This window comes from Oratosquilla oratoria, chromosome 22 (assembly GCF_046742065.1).
Source record: "Oratosquilla oratoria isolate Oo_2021 chromosome 22, ASM4674206v1, whole genome shotgun sequence".
Taxonomy (NCBI): Eukaryota; Metazoa; Arthropoda; class Malacostraca; order Stomatopoda; family Squillidae; genus Oratosquilla; species Oratosquilla oratoria.
In genome coordinates, this window is record NC_134798.1 from 17,322,227 (window position 1) to 17,332,810 (window position 10,584).

At 40.4% G+C, this 10,584-nt stretch overlaps 1 pseudogene; it reads right to left on the reverse strand.

The window, feature by feature from the left end:
- Positions 1–1,039: 1,039 nt before the first annotated feature.
- LOC143037206 (uncharacterized) lies at positions 1,040–3,229 on the reverse strand (annotated as a pseudogene).
- Positions 3,230–10,584: the final 7,355 nt, after the last annotated feature.

The following is a 10,584-nucleotide window of genomic DNA, read 5'->3' on the forward strand; positions in this document are numbered from 1 at the left end:
GTATGTTTCACCACCACTGCTGCCGGATTTTTTCTCTTTAGTTTTTTTTTTCCAGTTCTCTTCTGAACTGTGCAACAAGATTTTTTTTTTCTTCTCAGCCTCTTTTCGGTCTACATTAACAATGTTGGCAATGTCAACCCAAGCATCTGACCTCTTTATGCGGTTCTTGTATATCATATGGGTTGGTTGCCACAGCAACGTGTAGCTCCAATTGCACTCAATCAACTCCAGCGTCTTGTATCTTGTCCACTCCATGTTGGTCTGTTGGTTGGTGAGAGGTCTCTGACGACATCACCTCGTCCACACCAGGATTGCCAACATGTCGCCCAACAAATCCGTACCAACATGTCTACTACGATGTTCCTCAACGACTTAACAACTTGTTACCCAACTTGTCAGTCTTAATGTTCCCACCGTGTTTTGTCATTGGTGTGGACGCTATCAGTCCGGTCGCGCTCCGTTCTCGCTCCGCTCTCGGTTCTGAGATATTCAGGGTTGATTCACACTATCGGCCCGGACGCGCACCGCTCTCGGTTCTGTGGTAATCCCTCCAACGGTCCGCTCTCGTTCCCGCCATTGCCCCTCCCTCGACACCAGTAGAAGTCTTACCATCAGTTACGAAGGATGTGTGACTTTTCTGAGTTGGCAATAATCGCTATTGCACTTGATGAAGAAGAAGAAGGAAAACAAAATAGAAAAAGAAAGAGATTGTGGGTTCATCCTATGTTGCAAGATAGGAAGACTGAAGGAGAATTTCATACTCTGTAACCTCGTCTTATTGATGATGAGAGTAAATTCCACAGCTATTTCAGAATGAACAAAGGAACATTTGAGAAAATACTATCCTAAATTGAGGATGACCTGAACATAGAAAACACGCCATTCAGAGAAGCACTCACTCCAAGAGAAAACTGTCTAAGGTAAGGTAAAGAAAAGATGTGACTCAGGTCTATTTTGCTGTAAGACTCAAACACAAGATAAAGGGCACAGATGATCATCATTTATTATTCCTTTTGTTGTTACATTGACTGTGCAATAATTATGAAGAGAAAGCAGAAGGATCATGCTGGTTAAGCCACTGTGAAGTGCCTGCAGGCTGCAGAGGTGATGGCGCCCCGTGGGTGTGCTCCTGACATTGTGTTGCTTGATGAAATTGTTGTATAGGTTGAGCACTTGCAGATGATGAAGTGGAGTACTGCGACAAAGCAGGTGATGCTGCAGGTTGGGGGCATACATTCTGTGCGTATGCCTGTTCGCTCTGGTAATGAATGTACTTTCCTTCAATTTCATTTACTAATAAAAACACTTGTTTTAATATAATGTTGATCAGCTGGACTGAATTTCTTGACAGTATTTGCCATCAATGAAAAGAAAGCATCTATTGTTTCTGGGGCATGTTCTTCTTCTTTTCTACTAAGTATCTCATAAGTGCAGCAGATGAACTGTTATTTTCCTGTGTTTTTCTTTTACGCGTGAGACGTTCTTGCTGAGGGAGTGTGGGCCTATCTTGTGCAACACCAACAGCCTCGTCGCTTACTTCTCTCTCTTGTGTGCCATCGTGCTCTGAATTATCTGAATCTTCTGTTTCATTTTCAACCTTTTGAAGAGATGCAACTCGTGTTCTGCCCTTCATAAATGCAAGCAAAAATGACATTTGATCCTCATACTTCCATTTCTGGCAGCCATCAGCAGTCTGCCCACTCTTTGTTATCTTATTTTTGTGTTTACGATACAGCGATCGTAGGCATCCTCAGCGTTCCTTACACTTAGACCCTGAAAATAAGTAGAAAGCGGATTAGTTAGTCCCTCCATTGTTTCATTGCAGGTTTTTGGCTACGGGGGATTCCTACAAATCATTAGCCTTCAGCTATCGTCTAGGCCATTCAACCACTCAGGGTACTGTACTGGAAGTTTGTCATGCAATAATGGCCGAGGGTATACCAACACCAAATAGACGGGCAACGAATTGCAAATGAATATTGGACACAGTGGAACTTCCTAAACTGCATAGGTACACTTGATGGTAAACGTGTGGTAATTGAAGCACCAGCAAATAGTGGCTACCTATATTTCAACTATAAAAAGACATTTTCTGATGTTCTTTTAGCTTTGGTTGATGCAAACTACCGCTTCGTATGGGTTGATGTAGGATCTTATGGTAAGAATAGTGACAATGGAATTTTTACAAATTCCAAACTTTGCAAATATCTGGAAGATGAACAATTAAATGTATCAGAAGATGCTGCACTTCCTGGCACTGATGTGCTTACACCATACGTTATAGTGGGAGATGAGGTTTTCCCACTGAAGAGAAATTTGATGAGGCCCTACCCAGGTTCACAGATTGAATATAATGTAGAGAAGAGGATTATTGATTATAGATTATCTAGAGCCAGGAGGATAGTTGAGTGCACATTTGGTATTCTAGTGGAAACCTTCATAATATATTTAAGGAAACTTAAAGCTATGCCTTCTAACGCTAATGCAATCATTACAACAACATGCATACTTCACAATCTGATACACCCAAATGCTGTTGTCAAGCCTCCATCAAATACAGTACATCCAGTGAGAGGAAGAGGGGGAAAATGCTACAAGGGAGGCTTTTGGCGCGAGAGAAACACTGAAAGATTATTTCAGCTCCCTAGCTGGTTCAATGCCTTGGCAAAATGATGAAATATAAGTAGACAAACAAACTTGTGTAAGAATATTTGTTGAGTGAGCTATGGAGATGCATTTCCGCAGTGGGTAATAGGCTGTTATTATACATAAGGAATTTCTTTCTTCGGTTAATAATGTGTATTTTTTTTCTCTCAGTACCTTGGCAATATGATTATGCAAACATTATTGTATAGGAAAAGTGTTTAGTGAGGATAGGAAATGCATTTCCACAGTGGACATTAGGCTATTGTATGGAGTTTCTTACCTTCACAACCCAGCTGCCTGCTTATTTCAACCCAGCTTCTTCTTTTCGCCATGTTATCACTGTAGTACAGCGAAGTTAGGTCATAGAGCTCTGGTTTACCTTTGACTAATTCTATTAGCATTTCATCTGAAACCACAAAATTAAAGTAAGTTTTGTAGGTTATATTTTATTCAGTTGGTGCTTATGTATATCCTAGCTGTACGCATTGCCATTGTATCAGTGATAAATAAAAAGAAAACGTATTTTTATCATTTATCTACCTTTCGCATGATTCCATTGTGGTGTTTTCTTTGGATTATCCATGGTTTGGTAGGACAGAAAGCAACACTATTTGCTTATACGAAGACTGAATCCCGACTGGAGTGGAGCAGGAGGCAGGGCTGCAGCGTTTTCTACACTGCCGTGTAGAATGGGAGTGTCGCCATACCGGGGTATACATTTTTCTCGGGCGTGTGCAGACTTTCATAGCAAGATATACTTGTCAAACTTTGACAAAATGTTGGTTCTAGTTTTTTTTATTCTGGAATGTATATAAGGCCCCCATGCCCTAACACATTCAGTAAGATATGAAAATTCTTTTATTATTATTATTATTATTATCGCTAAAAGAAAGCTGAAACTTTAGCGTATATATATATTTTTTTCTACACCGTGAAAACGTATCTAGGAGGTGCTAAGATGGGAGGGAGGGTGGAGGGGTGTGGAGTGTTTTCGGGGATGGAATGGGTGGGAATGATTTTATGCCTTGTCCTTTTTGGTATATGTATTTATTGTATGTATGTATGTATGTATGTATGTATGTATTGTAAAAACGTATCTTTTGGGGTACACAACATTTTATAAGTAACACAATTACCAATAAAAGTCATATTTTGATGTACCATTTATTTGATAACAGTTCTATGATTTTTAAACAAAAGTTTGAGTTTTTAAATGTTATGAACAGCCGCTGATATGTAGAAAAAATTCCTCCATATCCTTGTGCAGTTGCCACATGCCGCTATTTGGTACAAAATTCTACGGAACGGCAGCCCTGGCAGGAGGAGCAGGACCGTGGCAACTGAGTTCACACTGGTGCTCACGGTTCGGTCACGCTCCGCTCTCGCTCCAGTAAAAATATCTTTTGACGGAACCGTGACCGGAGCGAAACCGGAGCGAGAGCGGAGCGAGAGTGGAGCGAGAGCGCCAGTGTGAATGCTTCCATTGAAATTAATGAGACAATATTGGACCGGACCGAGAGCGGAGCGCGACCGGACCGATAGTGTGAATCAAGCCTTAGAGTCCAGGATTTTTTTTTTTTTTTTTCACAAAGCACACACTGGATTCGTTGTTTGAAGTTCATTCCGACGTTTCGAATCCCGTTCGGGGTTCGTCTTCAGGGTGATACAGTGGCAGCAATAGGATAGTTACACTCCAGCAAAATACATAAAGTAGACCACGTGGTAATCGGAAATACATATCACCAGAATTAAACACAACATAACAAAAAATGCACAAAATACTTCCAGATGAACACCATGTAGCATAATTCACACATGAATACTGTTATCAAATGAAATGGCAAATGTAATCTCTAAGCTAAAATAAATGTGACCAAAATATGCAACAAAACCCCTCAAGTCCACACATAATTTAATTACCCATCACCCAGAAGGCGAAGGAACATGTATATGTATATATGTATGTATGTATGTATGTATGTATGTATGTATGTATGTATGTATGTATGTATGTATGTATGTATGTATGCATGTATGTATGTATGTATGTATGTATGTATGTATGTATGTATGTATGTATGTATGTATGTACTTATGTATGTATGTATGTATGTATGTATGTATGTATGTATGTATGTATGTATGTATGTATGTATGTATGTATGTATGTATGTATGTATGTATATGTATATATCTATCTATCAATCTATTTAAATGCTTACAGGTTTCTTTACCCATATAAGGGATGTAGTCAGCCAAGGCACATACCCACCCCAATTCATCCCACTCCCATCCGTCACCCATCTCCTTTTTATCTTACCTACTTGCAGACGAAGAGTCGTCTCTGTACCTATCCACTGCCAGGGTCAAAAACAACGCAGCAAGTCACAGCATATCCATGGCATGGCCAGCAGCTTTGTAGCAAGGTCATGCCTTGAAAATTCGTTTTCTGTATAATTCACGTACTATAAGTCAATTTCTTTATTAATATTGTCATTCTGCTATGACTTGCATTATGGAAATATAACATTATTGATACTGTTACGTCTCTCATATCTATGTGTAAATGTCTGTAAATGTTAGTATTATTATTCCATAAAGTATATATCGTAATACGTAAGCATATATATTCGTGGTCATATTAAATGTAACATATGTCATTCTTGCACAAAGAATTATGTCACGCTGTCAAGACAGCAGCTTTGATCAACTATACTCCGCATTATAATTTCAAGAATTATAATTTCAAGAATTGGAGTTTGATTAATTCCTTTCGCTCACTGACGTTTACCTTCACTATAGTGTAGTAACATAACACTACAGCTTCATTCGCACGGAGATCCTTTCTCATCGCTCCCTCATATGGAAATAGAGAACACGAAGAGAAAATTCTACGGGCCGCGTCAATCTATATTATACTCAATTCCATTTTCCATTCACATCTATCTCTTTCCGTCTCCGTTCGCTGCTCAACAAAATTCCTCCTTAACCTCCTTCACGCCATCCATTTATTTCGTCTTTGACATACCCCACAAATTCACTTCATGACCATTTGCCTTCCACACTCTTTTTTGCTAATATTTCCTAATTCCATGTGCCCAACCCATCCAGTGTCCTTCCATTTACCCTATCTGCCAACTTTCCAGTCCCACTTTCCCTCCTCCTTATCTCCTCATTTCTTACTCTTACCACCGTTATAACACCCCCTATACTTCTCAAAAACTTCATGACAAACATTCAAATCTCTCCTTGCTGCCTCTCTTAAATTCAAATTCTTTGTCCTTTATAATGATATAGGCACAATCCTCTTTTCATACAAATTTCCTTTTGCATCTATCTCCAGATACATAATTTTCATTTCACTTTTTATTCCCTCAAGACATTTACTTGCTTCCCTCACATCCGTTTGCCTCTATCCCCCTCCTCCATTTCCTGCCACAAGCGGTTCTCTAAACTCTTTCATTTAAGACTCATAACCAGCTTCCTGCTACTCTTACTTCCATAAAATGTCACCACCTTGCTTTTACCTATATTTATCTTCAAATTCAGTCAATCGCATACCTTTTCAAACTCCGTCACCAACTGCCTCAGAGCCTCCACTGACCCAGCCGCAAGAGTAGTGTCATCAGCAACAAAACAATTGCCTCACCTCCCACTTCCCTCCAGTCTCTCTATCCATCCCCTACCCTCTAACCATCACTTATCACATCTACCTCCAGCACAACTGCTTCCATATACACATTGAGCTGTTTCGGCACCTTGCACGGGGTAATTTTTTTTTTCTAGTAGTAGTGACCCCCCCCCCCCCCTTGATGAGACTATAGATCTCCCTAACCAAAGAGGAGGATGTCCCCTTGATAGCTCGCATGGACCAAAGAGAAGTAAAGACGGTAGTATCCGAGCTTAAAGTCATATCCTCTGGCTCCTCAGGCATTGGTGTACATATACTCAAACATTTGCCAGACAACACGATGACACATATAACAACATTATACAGGTACTTTCTCGCATCTTGGTACTTCCTTCCCTTTTTCAAAACCTCGCACGCGCTCCTAATCTCATAACTCAACAGCCCCATCTTCTCCCCATTCTCTTACAAGTCGATTTCCCTTCTGGAATATTTTGGGAAGGTGTTAGTGCGCCCTATGCCGACTCCTGATCAACTACCTAGAAGGAAAGTCTCTTCCGCGGGACTGCCAGTTCATCCTTAGGCCGGAGAGGAACTCAGAGGATTTTATTTACTTGATTGCTTAATGAGCCCAGAAACCATTGGATGATCGTCCCGGAAAGGTGATCGTGTTGCGTAAGGGCGTGGAGAAGACATTCAACTTTGTCTGATACGAAGGTCTAAAGTACAAACTGTATCACTTCTTTGAATTTGTCCGCCGTTCACGCTGTTCCTCTGCAACTATATGGTCTGTCCCAACCCTTTGTACCTGAGACAGGAGTGACACAAGGTTTGGTCCTTGCCTCAATTCTCTACAACCTGTACACTAATGACATCCTAAAGCCACCCAATCTTCGTAACCAGGCCCTAAACCTCTCATATGCGGACGACACCAACCACCTCAGCACATTATACAAGACATACTAGACAAGGTACATGCATAGGAGCAACACTGGAGCATTAAGACAAATGTGTCGAAGTGCAAATTTGTATACTTCCACTGCATCACGAACAACAAAACAATTGTCGAAACACCTCTCACAATGAGCAACCTACACACTCCAGTTAATGGCCAGGCCACCATGTTGTCAAGCACGCTGGCTCGCGGTCTGACCTCGGGACCACACATCAGCATCCTGAAAGCAAAAGCTAAAGCTACGCTGGGAAAGATCAGCCGTTTCTCGGCTGCGTCCATGGTCGTTAAACGTCGTCTGTATTCAGCAATGGTCAAACCGATAATGGCACGTTTCCTGAATCGAGCCAGACGGCATGCATTTCAAACATTCACTCCCATCAGGGCCTACAGAATGTTGCTCTCCGATTCATCACGGACACTAATTAGAATGACTTCTGAACCTCTGAATCACTGCACCATTCGTCCATTGAAACAACATAAACACAGTGCACACCAAACACCTCTAAATATTTTACGCCAAAAAACAAACACCTGATAAGCCACATCACACCAAGGCCATATTCTACAGATTTTTTTTTTTTGTCTGCGCCGTTTCCTCTCCCGCTGTATACAGTGCCCAGCAGACATTAATGTATCCTTTTACCATCAAAACTGATCATGGCCAGACGTGCCGCGATGTGCTGGGTCCTATCTGACTGAATACCACGGACACGAGCCTGTCTGAAATCAACGGCAAGCATAAGGAAAGGTAGCAGGTGTTCAGTAGACGTGCTATGGTTGGCTAAGATTAGTCCTAGCTGGATATATTCATGGTTGTCTTCCAATCATCGGTAAAATGGCTCCGCTATTTCAGGAGATCTGCTTCGTCGGCAGAAACAGGTTATAGCTTATATATTATATCATATTATAATATATATTCCATTGTATTTACACATGCATAGAGGAAGCAACCTTCCCTGCGTGGCACACACACGCAAGCACATCGCAAACAAAAAGCACTACACTCAAAATTCTACATACACTTTCTTGCCTACTGAAATTAATTTATTTTCTAGCTTTCTCTCCTACTGCATCTTCTCATTTCAGTTTACCTACCACTAAAAATCTTTACACTTTCTGACTGTCCCTTAGACTTATCCTTCGACCCTTTTCCTAGCTTTGTTGGTTGAGATCCTGAAAATGAATCCCCTCACCAATAGTGAAGCAAGTCTCGTCGTTCGAGTGTCCTACCCATGCCTCCTGAACGACGATACAAAGACTCTAATAAATATCCCTGAAAGTGCTCAGTATAGCCCCCTTTTATGCACAACTATCTTTTCATTTTCCTACATCTTCCCTTCCCACAAACACCGATCATGCGTGACGGGTGTTCTTTTTTAGGTAGTCCATATTCCACTCCTTCCGTGATAATGACCGAGTTAGGTCGAAAGACGTCTAGGAGAACAACAGAGATAGATAGTTCAAAATGCCTTTTGGAATTTTAATAACCTTACGCTTGCCCAAAAATTAATCATTAGAGACAAAGAAAGCTTCAACACAAGTTCAACAATACCATTGTCGCTGTTGACTTTCTCAAATCATGTATATACACAGATATGACAGAATTGAATAGACACCAAGAAAATACATTTCTGCTCTTACTTAATGCTTAATGTTATTCAAATTTACATTATATGTTATATTTACCTAAATTTATGTTTCAGATAATATACAAGATTAATCAAGCATGCCACAAACCAAAAGAGCAGTAGACCTATCTAAATTTCGTTGAAGTCGTATTGTGGGTCAACATGAAGGTGGACTTAGTCAACGCAAAGTATTTGAAAATCTGTCAATATCCCTTTCTACTGTTAATAGAGCAATCATACAATTCACCAGAGAGAGCAAGAAGGGCACAAAACCTCATTCAGGTCGTCCCGGGGCCTCAGAAGGAACCTTGCGCCTTGTCAAATAAAATGTCGAAGAGAATCCACGTTGCAAGGCCTCTGACATAGCAGCACAAGCTGAAGTCAGTCCCAGAACAGCTGTCAGGTATCTCCATAAACTGGGTTACTATGGCAGAGCTGCAAGAAGGAAACTACTCCTTCGTCCACCCAATATCAAGCGCAGAAAGAATTGGGCTGTTGAGATTGTTTCTGCATGTTCAGTTTCCGGAGTAAGACGCACCCCTTACCCCATCATTTTGTTTTTGGCCCATTAAAAATTATTATTTTGTAATATCTCGTGCTTCATTGTTTTCCTTAAAAAATCGTGACCTCAAACCAACAAACCCCCAAAAAATCATATAAATGTGGTTTCTAGACTCAATACTTTATTAATGTTTCGTCTTATCCCACTTTCCTTCCCCTACATATATTCACACACACACACACACACACACACACACACACACACACACACACACACACACACACACACACACACACACACACACACACACACACACACACACACACACACACACACACACACACACACACACACACACACACATACATACACACACACACACACACACACACACACACACACACACACACACACACACACACACACACACACACACACACACACACACACACACATATGTATATATATATACACACATATATATATATATATATATATATGTATATATACATATATATGAATCTACTATTATAAAGTAGTAGCCTCTGTCTGTCTGTCTGTCTGTCTGTTTGTTTGTTCACGAACTCCTCCTAGGGTTTTGGAGATAGCCCCTATAATCATATATATTCTAATACCATATAACTCCAAGTGCTTGGATAGCCATATTTCACACACACACAAAAAAGTTAAGGTTAAGGGTTAAAGTTAGGTGGGGTATGGCTAGGTTAGGGTTTATTCACGAAATCCTCCTAGGTTTTTGCAAATATATTCTGAAACCTTATAACCCAAGGTAATTGGATAACTATCTTTCATTTGTCTGTCTGTTTTTTTTTCACAAACTCCTCCTAGGGTTTTGGAGATAGACCCTCATAACCATATATGTTCTAATACCCTATCACTCCAGGTACTTGGATAACTATATTTCATTAAAAAATATTTTGGCTAGGGTTAAGGGTTAAAGTTAGGTGGGGTATGGTTAGGTTAGGGATTATTCACGAACTCCTCCTAGGTTTTTGCAGATAGACCCCTATAATAATCCATATTCAGAAACCTTATAACTCAAGGTACTTGGATTACTATCTTTCATTTGTCTGTCTGTCTGTCTGTCTGTCTGTCTTTTTGTTTTTTGTGTGTTTGTTCACGAACTCCTCCTGGAGTTTTGGAGATTGCCCACATAACCATATATATTCTGATACCCTATCACTTCAGGTACTTGGATAACTAT